General features: G+C 37.6%; 1 long non-coding RNA gene across 1 annotated transcript in view; it reads right to left on the reverse strand.

The window, feature by feature from the left end:
- LOC129053040 (uncharacterized) overlaps positions 1-16,317 on the reverse strand; it is a 620,941-nt gene extending 604,624 nt beyond the window's left edge. Inside the window, exons 1-2 of the long non-coding RNA XR_010139049.1 lie at positions 14,309-16,317; positions 11,789-11,843 (exon numbers count right to left, since the gene is read on the reverse strand). This is a non-coding gene — a long non-coding RNA (uncharacterized LOC129053040). The remainder of the gene's footprint in view (positions 1-11,788; positions 11,844-14,308) is intronic.
- Between the last annotated feature and the right edge of the window lie 2,845 nt (positions 16,318-19,162).

Consider the following 19,162-nt stretch of genomic DNA (forward strand, 5'->3'; position numbering starts at 1 on the left):
AATAAAAAGATATTTTTTAAAGTAATAATAGTTGGGATGTTGTGTTTAAACAGGGAAGAACATTTATGAGTATGGGAGCTGTAATGTACAGGACAAAATTCAAGGGTCTACTAAAACCTTGAATTTAATTACTGTGTGAAACAATTAATATTACCCAGTTTTGTGGTCACAAATTATAATCCTGATCCTGACCTTGGCCATTTGTCTTATTTGGGAGTTTACAGGGCCAGCTATATAAAATACATAAACAGTGCAATGGGAGGTGCTGTTCATTTTCCTCAGATCACAGTCTGGCATTGGCTTTGCTGAAGGTAACTCTTTGCACAATGACTTTATTTTTTTTGGAAGAAATGTTGTGTTCAATCTGATCATAAGAAAATTTGTTATATATCATCATTCTCAGCTCCTTGACATTGTGCCCAAGTATTTCCAGAAGCCTCTGGGTAATATGTGCTCAGTTTTTATGTTGCTCCTACAACCAGTGTTGGATATCAAAGTCTGACCTTTGCATCTCATACTCATCCTGTCACCAGTGCCTCCAAGTTTCTTTCAGGGAGGCTTAATTTTGACATAAGTTGTGGACTGTGACCAGATGAATGTCTTGTTTCTCTTTTTTGCAATCTTAGGTTTCATGAGAAGTCTAAGAGTGGTTATGAGGCCAGACAGAAGATACCATTACCTCAAAAGACAGTACTGAGGAAAAAGGAGAATAATGATTGCAGGGGTTGAGGGACTCAATTACATTATTTTTAAATTAACAGTTTTATTGAGATATATTTCATATATCATAAAACTTACCCTTTTAAAGTGTACAGTTCAGTAGTTTTTAGTATATTCACAGAAATATGCAACCATCACCACAATCTAATTTTAGAATATTCTCAATGGCTTTTTGATAAATGCTTTTTATCATAAACGGGACTAGGAAAGAGAATATCCTATGTAGGCTTAGCCCCACTGTAGGAGATATAAATTGAAGTGTGAATGATCATGAATATCAACATATATGAAAGCAGCAGTTTATACACTAGTACTAAATTATGTCCTTTTATATTAAAGTGACACACTATCATTTTTTATACCTGAATACAATGTAATTATGCAGTACTGATACATTCAAATATCTCAATGTGAGTAATTAAAACCACAAAGAATATGGGCTTAATTTGGATGCTAAATATAGCCACTGAAAATTGGATTCGTGCCTGGTGCCACCCACACCATTTTATATTGATCAGAAAAATAAAAATGTATCGATGAGATCATTTTTCTTATGTTTTCTGGTCATCATTCCAAATTACCACATGCATTATTTTTACTAATAAGTATCTTATTTTACCTCTATGTTAAGAATCCTAGTTTTGATCTCCAGCTTTAAAATTCAGTTTTTATGGTTGCTAGGGAGCTAACATATAATTCTTCAAGCTATTATAATATAAAGGTGTAATTATACACTTGTTTTCAGAAAAAAAAATACATCCAAAGACTATTTTTTCAAAAATGAGGTTAATTAATAAAGCTACTTCTACATGGAAAATAAATAAAAATTAAACAGGGAAATAGCAGTATGCATGATAATAGAGGAATCATCCCAACTCCCTGTTGTTCTCCCCTACCTGCCACTTCTTCAAATCTACTCTTTGTAATGAAACAATCTTGATTTGTCTCCCAATGCAAAACATAGTCTTCTGTTTCTGCCTTCAGTAATATGTCATTTAGCTCCCCTCCAAAATTAGAAACAAGAAACTCATTATAGTGGGTTATGAAATTTACTCCTGATAGATTCTCAAATTTGTTATTAATATTTCATTATTGTGATTGCTGATGGTCTTAGGTTCATGGGGAAGCTGTTCTGGGATAATCAATCTCCTGTCTTTATGAGAAACATTATTCATAAACTTATGTAAAAGGTCTGCTCTTTCATTATAGTATAACCAGCTAACAATCTATCTGTGTATGCACATCTGACCTTGCAATTACTGGCTTATCTTTATGATCCATTGCAATGGAGTTATTAATTCCACTTCCTTAAGACTTTTATTCTTTTGCCCTGGAGGTCAGCTAGGAAGAATGATAGGGATACCATTAATAATAATTATCATCAACTCAGGTGGCATATGGAAAACATTCTTTCAAAAGATTGGCATTTGCTCTTGAAGACAAGCAAAGGTAGATGCCTCCATTTCCAGGAAAACATTGTCTCTAACTCAGGAACATCAACTCAGTGATAGCAGTTACTGGCTGAGAAAATGAGAACACGAAAATTCAACAGCATGGAGGCTCTCAGCTGTAAATGGACCGATTTGTTTCTTATAAGCCTTCTGGCAAAATCCCCAATTATTACCTTTGTCCCTTTCATAATGGTCCTGCTTGTTGCATGATTTACCACTGTTAGTCTGTTAGTAAAAGACAGAAGGGAGCACAAAGTGCCAGCCATACAAACACTAAAGTTCCCTGTTCCAACAGTGCTAGAACCTAATTCATGAAAATGTATTTACAGTCTATTTGTCTCGATCAAAAATGCTCTTAGAATCCCTCCTGTTTCAGGGAAGGATATTTTGTTTGGAAGTTGGGGATGGTGAAATCACAACATTATCACATCAGATTCTTGAAAGGGACTCATAAAGATCATCTTGCTCAGCAAACCATTTGAAGGCAGGTTGTTGAAACCATTTTGAGTTACCTATGTCCATGTTCTCTTACATCTCCTTGGGCAGGAAGAATGGTGAGAGTAGGAGTAATCTTGCAGAAAGTGATGATGAGATTACACCAGTGATTCTGGATTTCCATTGTTCTCTCCATTTATTCTTACTACTATCCAGGACCAGGCTCTATATTTTTGCCCCATGACAGGATTACTGCAAGAGTTCCCTTAGTGGCTTCATCCAGTCAGGCTATCGTCACCACCATCAGAATTATCAATGCCTCAGATTATTTCATTTTGTCACAATTTAGTAATCTAAATCAACTCCCTTCCTGGTTTCCAGTATAATTATATTTTAAGGACAAGTACTTATTAGACATCTACTATTACCAAGCACCATTCTAGGCGCTGCGGATAGCACAGAGAACAAAACAGACAAAAATACTCACTCTAATAGAACTCATTCTAATTAGGAGAATGAGATAATAAATAAGTAAATATCTGAAATGTCAGATGGTGGTCCAGGCTATGGACAATAATAACATAAAGAAGCAAAATAACAGTTGTTAGGGTGGGGTGACGGGAGAACAGAGAAACAGTTATAATCTCACATTTTTGTAACATAGTTTTTTACCTCTCTTCTGAAATTTGCCTTTACCGTCCTGTTATGTATGTTTACCTACATGCTTTTTGGAGGGAATTGGGCAGGATATATAGTAGGTAAATACATATATTTATCCTATCATAATAATTCAAAATTCTTTTGACTGGTTTTCAGGGTACTCTGTGATGATTAATTTTAGGTGTCAACTTGACTGGATTAAGAGATTACCCAGATAGCTGGTAAAGCATTATTCCTGAGTATGTCTATGAGGGTGTTTCCAAAACAGACTGTTATTTGAATCAATGGAATGAGTACGGAAGACCCACCCTCACCCAATATTGGTGAGCACTGTCAAATCGGCTGAGGGCATAGACAGAAGAAAAAGTCAGAAGAAAGGTAAATCTATATGCACTCTCTGTCTTCTGGAGTTGGGACACCCTTCTTCTCCTGCCCTTGGACATCAGCAGTCCAGGTTCTTTGGCCCTTGGACTCTGGGACCTACACTAGTCTTCTCAGGCCTTAGGCCTCAGACTGAGAGTTGCGCTATTAGCTTCCCTGGCTCTGAGGACTTTGGACTTGGACTGAGCCACCCTATAAGCTTCCCTGGTTCAGCTTGCAGACAGCACATCACAGGAATCCTCAACCTCGATAATTGCATAAGACAATTCCCCTAATAAATCCCTTCTCATATATATGTGTGCATGTGTATGGGTATATGAGAGGATGTGTGTGTGTGTGTGTGTGTGTGCGTGTATAACCCTGACTAATACCTCCTTCACATTCTGATCAAACTATGCCTTTTCTTGTCTCTGGTATTTTTTTTTATTATACTTTAAGTTCTGGGATACATGTGCAGAACATGCAGGTTTGTTACATAGGTATACACGTGCATTGGTGGATTGCTGCACCCATCAACCCGTCATCTACATCAGATATTTCTCCTAATGTTATCCCTCCCCTAGCACCCCACCTCCCAACAGGCCACAGTGTATGATGTTCCCATCCCTGTGTCCATGTGTTCTCATTGTTCAACTCCCACTTATGACTGAGAACATGTGGTGTTTGGTTTTCTGTGTTAGTTTGCTGAGAATGATGGTTTCCAGCTTCATCCATGTCCCTGCAAAGGACATGAACTCATCCTTTTTTATGGCTGCATAGTATCCCATGGTGTATATGTGCCACATTTTCTTTATCCAGTCTATCATTGATGGGCATTGGGGTGGTTCCAAGTCTTTGCTATTGTGAACAGTGCTGCAATAAACATACACGTGCATGTGTCTTTATAGTAGAAAAATTTATAATCCTTTGGGTACATACCCAGTAATGGGATTGCTGGGTCAAATGGTATTTGTAGTTCTAGATGCTTGAGGAATCGCCACACTGTCTACCACAATGGTTGAACTAGTTTACACTCCCACCAACAGTGTAAAAGTGTTCCTATTTCTCCACATCCTCTCCAGCCTCTGTTGTTTCCTGACTTTTTAATGATTGCCATTCTATCTGGTGTGAAATGGTATCTCACTGTAGTTTTGATTTGCATTTCTCTAATGACAAGTGATGATGAGCTTTTCTTCATATGTTTGTTGGCTGCATAAATATCTTCTTTTGAGAAGTGTCTGTTCATATCCTTCACCCACTTTTTTGTGGGGATGTTTGGTTTTTTTCTTGTAAATTTGTTTAAGTTCTTTGTAGATTCTGGATATTAGCCCTTTGTTAGATGGATAGATTGCAAAAATTTTCTCCCATTCTGTACATTGCCTGTTCACTCTGATGATAGTTTCTTTTGCTGTGCAGAAGCTCTTTAGTTTAATTAGATCCCATTTGTCAACTTTGACTTTTGTTGCTAATGCTTTTGGTGTTTTACTCATGAAGGCTTTGTCCATGCCTATGTCCTAAATGGTATTGCCTAGGTTTTCTTCTAGGGTTTTTATGGTTTTAGGTCTTATGTTTATGTCTTTAATCCATCTTGAGTTATTTTTTGTAAAGGTGTAAGGAAGGGATTCAGTTTCAGCTTTCTGCATGTGGCTGGCCAGTTTTCCCAACACCATTTATTAAATAGGGAATCCTTTCCACATTGCTTGTTTTTGTCAGTTTTGTCAAAGATTGCATGGTTGTAGATATGTGGTGTTATTTCTGAGGCCTCTGTTCTGTTCCATTGGTCTATATATCTGTTTTGGTACCAGTATCATGCTGTTCTGGTTACTGTAGCCTTGTAGTATAGTTTGAGGTCAGATAGCGTGATGCCTCCAGCTTTATCCTTCTCGCCCAGGATTGTCTTGGCTATGTGGGCTCTTTTTTGGTTCCATATGAAATTTAAAGTAGTTTTTCTAATTCTGTGAAGAAATTCAATGGCAGCTTGATGGGGATAGCATTGAATCTATAAATTACTTTGGGCAGTATGGCCATTTTCACGATATTGATTCTTCCTATCCCTGAGCATGAAATGTTTTTCCATTTGCTTCTGTCCTCTTTTATTTCCTTGAGCAGTGGTTTGTAGTTCTCCTTGAACAGGTTCTTCACATCCCTTGTAAGTTTTATTCCTAGGTATTTTATTCTCTTTGTAGCAATTGTGAATGGGAGTTCACTTATGATTTATATGACCAAAATATACCTTTTAGAACTTCAGTCTCTCAACACAGATTGAAAAGACTATTTAAATCTGTCACATCATTGTTGCTGATGGGTCTTGCCATAAAATTTTCTCTTCAAATTCCCTAACAATTTGTTTGTTTCTCCTATGGTAATATCATACACAACAGGTCCAGTGCATTATGATACTTTATGTGAAGATGCTCCAGATCAAGACCTGCCCATAAGGCTCTGGATGGTAGAGTGGAGGAAATAAGAGCCCTATCCCTATCATAAAAACAGTCTGACAGAATGTGACTTAAGTTGTATATAAGAGGTTGTGAAAACCACAAGCTATAGCCCAACATATAGCATAAAGAATGCAAGCATTTTCATTCCCATCCTGGGGGATCAGCAGGCATTAGCTATAAGGGAACAGTAAGAAGAATACTCAGGATGGAATATTTCACTTTATACAACATCTCATCAAAGTGTACCAAATTTGGACCCAAATCGCCATATACTAGGCATGTTTCTTGCTCTCTGTTGAACTCAAAGTATACTAAGTTGAGGCTAGAAGCAAAAGACAGATATTTGAGACCTGCTGAGAATGAAGCCAGCCCTTTATTGGAAACATAGAAATAAGAAGGCACACAGCAAAGGGAAAAGTTACACTTATTAGTATAAACCATTTTCTTCTTTCTAATCTGTGCCCCAGAAAAAGACAGTTTATAAAAGAACTTAGAGATAAAAAACTTATTATAGACAAAATATCACAGCTTGTATAAGAAAGAAGAGTTAGAACTTGACTTACCAGTTCCAAGACTAGTAAGTCAGTTAAGGGAGAGGATTTCACTAATACCTCAAGTATAGAAATATATGTATGTAGTGTGTGTGTGTATGTATATATATGTAATGTGTGTGTGTATGTGTGTGTGTGTGTGTGTGTGTGTATCTATATATATATATATATATAGAGAGAGAGAGAGAGAGAGAGAGAGATTGATTGATTGTTTGATTGATTGCCTGGCAAAATTGCAGTGGAAATACCTGATTGTGCATGATCTAGCATATATGGATGAGGAAAGGTATTTCAGAAGGGTGTTATCATGCCCAGAATGCTCACTACGGTTTGAATATGTACCCCAAAGTTTGTTTGTTGGAAACTTGGTCTCTAATTCAGGAATGTTTTGGTCATGAGGGCACCACCCTTACAAATGGATTAATGCCACAGGAGCAGACTCATCATTGTATTCTGTTACAGCAACATAAAGACAATGCCCTATGTTTCTTAGATTAATGGAGATAGCAGTTAGAATGAAAGAAAATGTATTGTTGTGATATACTTGTATCCAATCATAACTGTTTGATAATTCATTTGCCAGTAGAGTTTAGAGTATGAGAAAGTAGTATCAGATTTATTCAGCACAGGAGAAAACTAATAAGGGTCAATTGACCAAGGACAATAAACATTTTCCACTTATATCCAATACACCCCAGAGGAATTTTGTATGGAGTGGGAGTTTGTATTAGTTTCCTAGGGTTGTCATAACAAATTATAATTTTTGGCTTAAAACAAGAAATTATTCTGTCATAGTTCTGGAGGCCAGAATTCTGAAATCAAGATGTTAGTAGGGATGGTTCCTTCCAGAAGCTCTGAGAGAGAATCAATTCCATGCCTCTGTCCTAGCTTTTGGTTGCTATTGGCATTTCTTGGCTTATGGTGGCATCACCTCGATTTCTATATCTGTCTTCACATAGCTTTTACTTCTGTCTCTCTGTATATCAAATCTCTTTTTCTCTCCCATAAGGACACTAGCCATTGGACTTTGGGACTCCTAAATCCAAGATGATCTCAGCTCAAGATTCTTAAATTAATTACATCTGCAAAGACCCTATTTCCAAATAAGGTCACATTTACAGGTACTAGGGGCTAGGTCTTGGACATATATTTTGGGGGGACACAATTCAACCCACTACAGATTTCTCAGGAAAGGGGAGGTAAATCTTCAACAGCTGTCCAGAGGGGGCCATTCAACAACTGAATTTTTTTCTTTTCAAAGGACTAGGTATCTGTTGGTGTAGAAGTTCTTAATTTCTTAGGGGCTTGCATTTTCCAAGGACTTATTACAAAAAAAGAGCTGCTAACTTTAAAAATCTACTTTATTAAGAGCTCTGTCCCTGAGGCTGTTACATCTGCATCTCTCTGGTTCTAAGAGTGCATACCTTTATTTTGCCAAAGCTCATATTTTACTTCATAACACCTAAAACACAAATCCTAATTTGTCCATACATCCTGGTGTTCTGGAAGTAAACAAGGATATGGTGGTGACTATCACCTTAAATAAAACTAAAGGTCGTTAGACAATACATCCAATAACGTCTTCACTTTCTGTTCGTGTGAAGCGGTCTGGCATATAGTAGGTTTTCAATAAACATGTATTAACACTCATAACTGAACCACGAATGTAGGTTTAAAGACAGATTACTATGACCACAGCTATAAATCAGATTACTAGGCAGGCTGGGTGATCACACTCAGAAAAGTTATACCCCACTAGCAAACAAAACCTCTCCCATACCCTACTGCTAAGAACAACATAATCAAGGATGTCAATGACTGCACACAGGAACCAATAAAACTGAAGGGTGCTTTTGGCTACTAAGTTATAGAAACCTCAGGAATATAGAAGAAGGAAAAGTATATCCCAGAATATGGCAGAAAGCCAGGTATAAACAGGCCTGGTTACTACAAATATGTTCCTTTCACATTATATTTCATATTGGCAAGACACACCCATTTCCTCCACTGCCAATGACACATGTTATGTATGAATCTAGCATATACACACATTTTACTCTGGAATAACAGTATTAAAGGGAAATAGACAATAGTCTTCATAGTTCCTGTTATACTAAAGCCTCAAGAGATGTATTACCTTTTCAAATAGGATGGCTGTGATAGAAAACAAAACTTCTGACAAAGGGCTAATATCCAGAATCTACAATGAACTCAAACAAATTTACAAGAAAAAAACAAACAACCCCATCAAAAAGTGGGCAAAGGATATGAACAGACACTTCTTAAAAGAAGACATTTATGCAGCCAAAAGACACATGAAAAAATGCTCAACATCACTGGCCATCAGAGAAATGCAAATCAAAACCACAGTGAGATACCATCTCACACAAGTTACAATGGCGATCATTAAAAAGTCAGGAAACAACAGGTGCTGGAGAGGATGTGGAGAAATAGGAACACTTTTACACTGTTGGTGGGACTGTAAACTAGTTCAACCCTTGTGGAAGTCGGTGTGGCGATTCCTCAGGGATCTAGAACTAGAAATACCATTTGACCCAGCCATCCCATTACTGGGTATATACCCAAAGGATTATAAATCATGCTGCTATAAAGACACATGCACAAGTATGTTTATTGCAGCATTATTCACAATAGCAAAGACTTGGAACCAACCCAAATGTCCAACAACGATAGACTGGATTAAGAAAATGTGGCACATATACACCATGGAATACTATGCAGCCGTAAAAAATGATAAGTTCATGTCCTTTGTAGGGACATGGATGAAGCTGGAAACCATCATTCTCAGCAAACTATTGCAAGGACAAAAAACCAAACACCACATATTCTCACTCATAGGTGGGAATTGAACAATGAGAACACATGGACACAGGAAGGGGAACATCACACTCCGGGGACTGTTGTGGGGTGGGGGGAGTGGGGAGGGAAAGCATTAGGAGACATACCTAATGTTAAATGATGAGTTAATGGGTGCAGCACTCCAACATGTCACATGTATACATATGTAACTAACCTGTACGTTGTGCACATGTACCCTAAAACTTAAAGTATAATAAAAAAAAAGAAAACAAAACTAAATAGCTCATTATCCCTTTCCTGTAACATTCTGTGACATAAACCAAAACATTCTCTATTCTATACGCTGCAAGTCTTAAATGCAGGAGAAACTCTATAGAGTCCCTTATCAAACTCCTGTCATTTTCTCTTGGGTGTAAATAACAATAAAGAAGACCTAATCACTCCTTTATAACTATATGATTTATGGGATAGCTCTTCTTATGGCTTCTGTGTAAGTAAAAATGTGTAAAATAGTAAATGAGCCCATGTTAACCTGGTGAAGAAAATTGCTTGCCTGGTATTGAAAAATGCCCTTCTGCATTACCTAGGCTGCACTGTAAACACTTGGACTTTCCTTTGGAATGCTTGCAGATCAAAACAGATTGACTAGAAAAGTTACTGATCCATAGCTAGAAGGCAACAAAATTTAATCAAATGTTCCCGTGCCCAAGAAAAGTGTGTGCGTGTGTGTTGAGGGTGGATGGTGATACTTGATTGAGCCCTATAGATCCTGCCGAGAAAGTGCTGTAATGAAACACAAATTATCCTGCCTTTGAGCAATAAACTGGAGGGCTGACACCTTAACTTGCCTGTTTGTAGGTGTGTTCCTCTTTCTAGCAATTAACCATGATAGTTTTATTATGGTCCACGGAACAGCTAATCAATAGGGTGGGATGCTAGTTACAGTCCACAGTCGGCTCTGTGTGCCTGCATAATGCCCACGATTTCGCTCCCAGCTGTTCAGTCTAATCCATTTATGGTTGTTTATGGCTCACAGTCAGAGAAATCTTCTATATACAGCTCATTCATCATTCTTAACATTTTCACAAATCCAGGCCGAATGCTCTGAGGATGGGAAATAAACCCAGACTTCCCCAGTCCCCTTTGCTTTCTCAGCATATCGAATTTCCTTCTTCCTCCGAAAGGCTCACGAACCATATTTTGTTACACTCCAAAATTACATAAAACTTGTTTCACCTGACCCATGAGATTATGCTACTAGAAATTTAAAAGGCAAATCTATAACTCTAATTTCTCTTTACAGGAAGCTATATTGTTCCAAAGTGAGAGTCCTAGTTCTTTGGGAATGGGATAGGGTGGCCACGGGATAGGGTGAAAGTCAATAACTAGTTGTAAATATTGCTATAATATTTATGGAAAACCAGACCAGAGAATGAATATCACCTAACAGTATCACCAATATGGTATCAACTAAGTCTCCTAAGGTAGGCCAAGTCCAGTCCTTTCCCCCTTTTTTGAGCATGGAGTACCATCACATTACCATCTCTATGTGTATCATTATTGACAATAAACCATAGAATTTTCAGATCCATTCTTATTGAAACAAGTGCTCCCAAAGCTGGTAGAGAAATTTTGATAAAACTTCTAAACCAAATTTGTCTTACTGGGGGGAAAATGCAGTTCTATGTCACCCAGGAATCAATGCCCTCCAGCCAAAGACCACCAGAAACACAACTTTAGTCAAACAAATTTAAGTGTATTGATTCTTTTCAATTAGAAAACACACATCATGGGGAATCATGGGGATTTTTCAGTGAAAGGAGATTGTTGCAGGATTTGGGCTTATGTCGGGTTACTCTGAGGAGAGTTTAAGTTAAGTATGGTTTTGCTCTGGATTAGGTTCTCTCAGGAAGCAGTGATAATTCTATGATTATCAATAATTTTTATTGAGGAGACATGAGGAATGCAGTGGGGCTAAAACTATAATTGATGAAGAAGTAACAGCAGCTCATATTCACCAGGGTGAGGGGGGGCATTTGATCATCTCTATAGTTTGGGAATTGTTTTTGTCTGCATTCAGACATGATTACAAAGTAGTCTTGTTTTGTCTTGCTTTCTCATGGTAGCGGAGTGACCTTGTTTGATGTTACTGTACTGAGAAATTTTTATGTCCAACAAACAGAACACCAAGGTCTACCTGTGAATGCCTTACTAGCCCTAAGCAGGTATCAGTCAGGGACCACAATTTTCTATCTCATGGTTTTGTAGAGGAAATAGAACTGTCATGCCCAAAGGCAATGATAAAGTCAAGCTCCCTCCAACCCCCCAAAAAAGGTATGCACCACCGTACCTGGAACCAAGTACAGCTCATGCTCTCTGGAGAAATCCTCCCGTTTACATTGTCTCTGAAAAATTAACACAGTTGTCTCAGTTTCTATAGCTTTGATTTCTCAGGACTTGTTTCTGGCTGCTGCTAAGAGCTTCTATTTACCTGATTTTTTTTTTTTTTTTTTTTTTTGTAGAATTAAGCCAAAAAGTAAAAATACAAATAATTAAAAGGTACATGTTAAAAATATTAATAAATCACATTTTAAAATTAGAAAGAGTAAAGTTTTTTCCTCATACTCATTCTGCTTCAAGGAACTTTATACTCCTATAAGTGTTTTAGTACTGCTTACAACATTCCTTATTAAACCTATAGCAATGAGAAAGATATGGACACCTAAGAGTGAGTATTTCAGGGGAAAATACTGAAAAAACAATCCCCACCCTGGATACATCTATCCCAGGATTCCGGTACTGAGCTCTACTGGCCATTTTAGAAAAAAAGTTCTCATCTTCCCTGACATCATTCTTTTATTAAATAAGTATTTATTAAATACCTAATACACACAAGAACAGACTCCACTTTCATCAGTGTGGTAGAATAGATCATCTGAAAAGGCTTCTCCTTTAAAACATTTACATTGTGGATAAATCACAACAAATATAGTTTTAAATGCATTGTTGAACTCGAGAAATAAAGCAAATCCTGAAGGGGAGAAGGCAGAGATGATGAGAAAGAGAAATAGAATGCAAGAGAGAGAGGGAGAGAAAGGCTAAAACCAGACCAGTAAGCAAAAGCAAAAACCAGGGTTGGCTCAGGGACTACGCAGATACCAGAAACCCAGATTAGAGGATTAGTGTATTCCCTAGCTACTGAAATTAGGCCTTGCGCTGAAGCAAGAGCAAATTGAGCACCTCAATTGAAACCACTGCCCAGCCATGAGGAAGATCACACCCTTAGTGAACACTATGAATTTTAAAAACAAACAAACAAACAAAAATACTGCCTGATGGCAAAGGAAACCTATGAGAAAAACTGCCTCTTTTTCTGTAGTTCCAGATGTGGATAAATGATCTCTCCCGAGATTGCTAGCAATAGGCCTACCCTCAGTTACGTCTGGGGTTTACATTTACACTATCCTCAGGAAACTCCAAAACAAGAAGTAAGATTAAAGATGTCTCAAGTTGGTAACAACTCTTTGCACCTAGAAGAAGCAAACACAAAACCCTCTGGAAGAAAGCGTCATTAATTGCAGACCCTCAGAACTCATACAAAATAAATTTAGCCAAAGTAAAACCATACTTAGAAGTAGTAGAAACAAGAAAAAAATACTTATCTAGTCTCTCAAATATTTTAGATATTAAAATTTTATGATACAGGATAAAACAGGCAGATTTGCAAAGGAACAAGGTAGAATACCTATAACTTAAAATATGAATGAAATTTAAAACTCAGTGGATAGGTTAAACAAAAGATTGGATAAAGCTGAAGAGACTAAGTGAACTGGAAGATTAAATAGTAATAAATGCCCACAATTAAATTAAAAGAGACAAAATGTAGAAAACATGAAATAGAAATTTAAAAATATAGAAGGTATAAGTGGGAAGGCTGAATGTATGTCTACTTGAGGCTCTAGAAAGACAGAATGAAGAAAGCAGTGGAAGCAATAAAGCGATAACAGCTGAGAAGGTTCCAGAATTAATGAAAGACATGTATCTTCTGCTTTGGGAAGAACAATATATCCCAAATACACTTAAATACATTGTGGTGAAATGGTGAAACACCAAAGACAGAGAAAATATTTTATTTTTATTTTTTAATTTTATTATTATTATTATTATACTTTAGGTTTTATGGTACATGTGCGCAATGTGCAGGTTAGTTACATATGTATACATGTGCCATGCTGGTGCGCTGCACCCACTAACTCGTCATCTAGCATTAGGTATATCTCCCAATGCTATCCCTCCCCCCTCCCCCCACCCCACAACAGTCCCCGAAGTGTGATGTTCCCCTTCCAGACAGAGAAAATATTTTAAATGCAGTCACAGAGAAGGGAAGATAGATGACTTACGAAGGCATTTATACTGTGAATAGGATTCTCCACAGCAACAGTAAACTCAAGAAGAAAGTAAAACATCTTCAAAGAGCTGAGGAAAACAAATGGATCTAGAACTGTATCTGTGTCAAAACTATCCTTTAAGAATGAGAGCAAAATTTTAAAAAAATTGCATGTACCATGATCAAACCCTTTCTAAAACAAATTGTAGAAGATGTTCTTCAGGAAGAAAGCAAATTAACCCCAAAGTATTTCTGAGTTGCAAGAGAGAATAGTGAGGAGGATGTCAGCAAGAAGGAAAATTAGAAGGTCCCAGCTCCAGTTCCCTTCACAAAAATACTGACAGCAGCAACTATCCCCAGCCAAGAATACCTTTGTGAAAATTTCAGAACCGGAAAGAGACTGAAGTACCTCCATGGAGCTCAAAAAAACAAGAAAAGCGGCATTAGAAGGTTAAAAGGAGTGGTTTTACACTGACCACTCACCTCTTCTCCAGGCCACACCATGAGACACCAAGAAGAATCCTCTGGAGCTGTGGTTTCTCCAACGGAGAAAAGAGAGTTCGAGGTGGACATCCATCTTCCTCAGAATTCTGGGGCACTCCCAGGGAGACCCACTTCTATCTCGCTCCATGGAGAACACGAGGTGGATTGGCAGGACTAGCTAGACCACCTGGAATCAGCAGGGAACAAAGAAGGACAGGGGAAAGGGCTCACAGCAACCAGTCTTTGGATCTTGGTGGTAGTACTGTGTCCCTGCTAGAGGCCTCACCCAACCAGAGATCCCAGACCAAGGCTCTGCCCACATGCAGAGCCAACCCAGTGGTCCCATCTGCCCAGGGAGCAAGGTTGGCAGTTCTTCCTAGCTGGGGTCCCTAGCTAGTAGTCTGGCCCAGCCACAGAACACAGAAGGTGGTCCCACCTTGTCAGGAAGCCCAGCCAGCAACCTTGCCCAACTGCAGGGTATATAGCTTGTCATTCGGTTCAACTATGAAGCCTGGCCAGCAACCCTGCTGAACCACCCAGGACAACCAGTGACCCCACCCAACTGTGGAGCACAGTTTGAGGCCCTGCCTGAACATGGAGTCCAGTCAGTGACACCACCTGTCCAGGGATCACAGAGATTACAGGGATCTCCTGCAGTCCAGAGGAGATTGCAGAGCCAAGCCTGTAACCCCCACCCAATCATGGAGCGCACCCAGCAGCAGCACCAGACAATGAAGCGGAGTCAGTGAAATTAGATAAACCCACTCATATATGTTCACCTAATATTTGACATGCAGAAGAATGAAACTGAACTCCTATCTGTCACCACTTAAACAAACTGATTCAAAGTGGATGTCTTATGTAAGACCTGAAACTGTGAAACTACTAGAAAATAAAACATAAGGGAAACACTTCATGACACTGGACTGGAAGAGTATTTTTTGAATAAGACTCCAATAGAACAGGCAACGAAAGAGAAAAATAGATAAATGGGATTACATCAAACCAAAAGGCTTCTGCACAGCAAAAGAATCAATAGAGTGAAGAAACAACTTACAGAATGGGAAAAACTATTTGTAAACTATGCACCGGACAAGGGATTAATATCAAGAATATGTAAGGAACTCAACTCAAAAGCAAACAAAAAAATCAAATAATCTGATTTAAGAATGGGCAAAAGTTCTGAATAGACATTTCTCAAAAGAAGACATACAAGTGGCCAACAGGTATAAGAGAAATGCTCAGCATCACTATCAGAAAAATGCAATTCAAAACCACATTGAGGTACCACCTCACAACTCTTAGGATGGCTATTATCAAAAAGACAAAAAAAAGATGCTGGCAAGGAGAGAGAGAAAGAGGAACTCTTATACACTGTTGGTAGAAATTTAAATTAGTGCAGCAATTATGGACAACAGTATGGAGGTTCCTCAAAAAATTAAAAATAGAACTACAATATGATCACACAATTCCATTATTGGGTATAAGAAAATGAAATTAACATGTCAAATATATATCTGTACCCCCATGTTTATTACATCACTATTTACAAATTGCCAAGATATGGAATCAACCTAAGTGTCCATCAACAAATGAATGGATTAAAAAATGTGACACACACACATACACAATGGAATACTATTCAGTCACAAAAGAATGAAATCCTGTCATCTGTGACAAGATGGATGAACCTAGAGAACGTTATGTTAAGTGAAATAAGCCAAGTACAAAAGGACAAATAGCATATTACCCCATTTGTATGTGGAATCTGAAAATGTTAATCTCATGGAAGTAGAGAGTAGAATAGTGGATACTAGAGGATAGGCAGTGTATGGGGGAGGGGCAATGAGAAAAGGTTGGTCAACAGGTACAAAATTATAGTTGTATAGGAGGAATAATTCTAGTATTCTATTGCCCAGTAGAGTGACTATAGTTAAGAACAGTGTATATTTCAAAACAGCTAGAAGACAGAATTTTGAATATTCTCACCACAAAGAAATGACCAGTGGTTTGAAGAAATGGATATGTTAATTACTCTAATTTGATCATTGTACAATGTATACATGCATTGAAACAGCACATTTTACCCCATAAATATGTACAATTAACATGTGTCAATTAAAAATAAAATATAACCTTAAAAATTTACCGTGGTGGCTCATGCCTGTAATCCCAGCACCTTGGGAGACTGAGGCAGGCGGATCTCAAGGTCAGGAGTTCGAGACAAGCCTGGCCAACATGGTAAAACCCCGTGTCTACTAAAACTACAAAAATTAGCCAGGCGTGGTGGCGGGCGCCTGTGATCCCCGTTACCCAGGAGGCTGAGGCGGGAGAATTGCTTGAACCCAGGAGGTGGAGGTTGCACTGGGCTGAGACTGTGCCATTGCACTCCAGCCTGGGCAACAGAGTGAGACTCCATCTCAAAAAAAAAAAATACTTTTTGTCTTATAAATAGCCCAATTACCAGTCACTCATAATAAAAGTTATAATCATATTTAGAGACAATTCAAGCATATATGTTTTTGAGAATAAGATATATATCTAGTACTTTCAGTAATAAAACATTGTCATCACCTAATAATAATAATCATCATCACTAATTATAGAGATTAAAATTAACTCAAATACTGGACAATAACAGTATGTAAGGCTGGAGCGGGAAATGTGAGGAAAACTGTTGTAAGATCTTTGTATTGTTTGGTGTTAAGGGGTTAAAGATACTAATTATGTTTAGAATTATTTGATAAGTATACATGATGATACTTTAAGGTGAATCATTTATACAGAACTAAGTGTATAATTTTCAAACAAGGAGAAGGGACAAAATGATTTTTTTAAACAGTCAATCCAAAAGAAAGCAAAAGAAAAAAAAAGAGAGAGAAAATAAGCATAGAAAAAGTAGGACCAATAGGAGGTTTAAAATAAGATGGTAACAATTTATCCAAATTGATCAGTAATCACAATAAAAGTACACAATGTAATGAAACAAAGTATTTTAGGAATACAAAGTAATTGTAAGAAACATGCGTGTTGTCCTCAGTTATTTATTCTAGACTTGTCGTTGACCTGTTTATGTCTCATTTTGGATTGTTTTGTGACTCACTGACTTATCAGAGTAAAGAGCTCAGTAAGTTTGCCTCCTGCTGTGTGAGGAAGGTTTGCTTTTCATTTATCCTAAAATGACCTTTTGAGACTCAAGAGATATCCACTGAGGACTAGTACTCTGGGGGTTGAAAATAATTGTTTGATTCCCCTTTTCAACTGCTTCATGATTCCATAGACATCAATCTTATTGTCTCTCAGCTTTCCCCTTATGTATGTGTTCTGTCCGGAGAGTTAGATGCCCACTCTGACTCCATCTCATTTTGAGAACCAGGGAAATAACTCAGATGTTGAATCTTTGAGTAATATTCAAGTGCAGAAAATGAAGCCTCATAAATCTCAGAAACAAATATGTCAATTACAGAGATTTCAGCCACCAAATAAATAAATAAAACACAATTAGTCAGACTGGTTTCTTATATAATTTCTTCTAGAAAGGTGTTTTCTTTGTTTTTCTTTTTCCTTTTTCTCTTTTTTTTTTTTTTTTTTTTTTTGAGACAACATCTTGCTCTGTCACCCAGGCTGGAATACATTGGTGAGATCTGAGCTCACTGCAACCTCCACCTCCCAGGTTCAAGTGATCCTTGTGCCTCAGCCTCCTGAGTAGCTGGGACTACATGCACATGCCACCACACCTGGCTAATTTTTTATATTTTTAGTAGAGATGGGGTTTCCCCATATTGCCCAAGCTGTTCTCGAACTCCTGACCCCAGGTGATCCACTTGCCTCAGCCTCCCAAAGTGACGCGATTAAAAGTGTGAGCCACCGCATCCAGCCCCACTCCTTTTTGATCTAAGAAATCACTCAGGAAATTTTTTAAAATACTTTTTGTTGTTTCTGTATGGCAATAACGAAAATATTTTAGGCTAAAAAATACTGTATTTAGGCCAGTATATTATTACACATTTTAATGTGAAAATTATTTCTAACAAAATGTTTAACCATAATCATAATTTAATAAATAAGTGATGATAATTAGCTTGTGTAAAATTAACATAAAATCAACCTATAAATTCCTAAATGATATACTGTTTTCAGTTTTGGAAACCAATTGTTTATACCAAGGAAAGTTGAACTGTCGCTAAATACTAAAGATTAAATGAGATAAAGGATAGAAAAGTGGTTGACCAAACATAAAGTGCTATAAAATGAAGGTGGTTATTATAATTATGTTTATTAAAGAGGTACATAAACACTGTTGAGCAGAAATTGATGGCTCTGGAAATAGGACATATATAATAAGAACATGGGAAACAAGGCTTCATTAACCAGTTGGATCATCACCACCACCACTATCAAATATCATTTTGTAACAGTGTAATTCCAGAATACATGTTCCCCTCAGAAACCCCAAAATTTCAGCAGCTTGCAGAGTAAGACCTCAACTCAGCTAATGCTCTGTTGGCAACACAGTATCTTCTAATACTTTCATGTTCAAGTGCTATAATTTGCATTTTAAAAAGTCTGTACCTGCTTTTACTGCAGTAAATACAACACAAAATCTACCATACCTTTATAGGAGCCTTTATTTACCTAGCAATAGTTATCCTTGATAAATTCGAACATGTTCTTAGAAGAGACAGGTTTTTAGTTGCAACTCGTGTAATGAAAAGAATCAGAGACAACCCAGGATACTGATTGTGTCGTGGAAGTGTCACCATTCTTTCTGAGAGCCACCATAAGCTGAGGCACAGCAGTAAAATGCTTGAGGGACCCTGGCTGATCCCATCATAGCTGGATGGTAGTTTGCTC

Source organism: Pongo abelii, chromosome X (genome assembly GCF_028885655.2).
Source record: "Pongo abelii isolate AG06213 chromosome X, NHGRI_mPonAbe1-v2.0_pri, whole genome shotgun sequence".
Lineage (NCBI taxonomy): Eukaryota > Metazoa > Chordata > Mammalia > Primates > Hominidae > Pongo > Pongo abelii.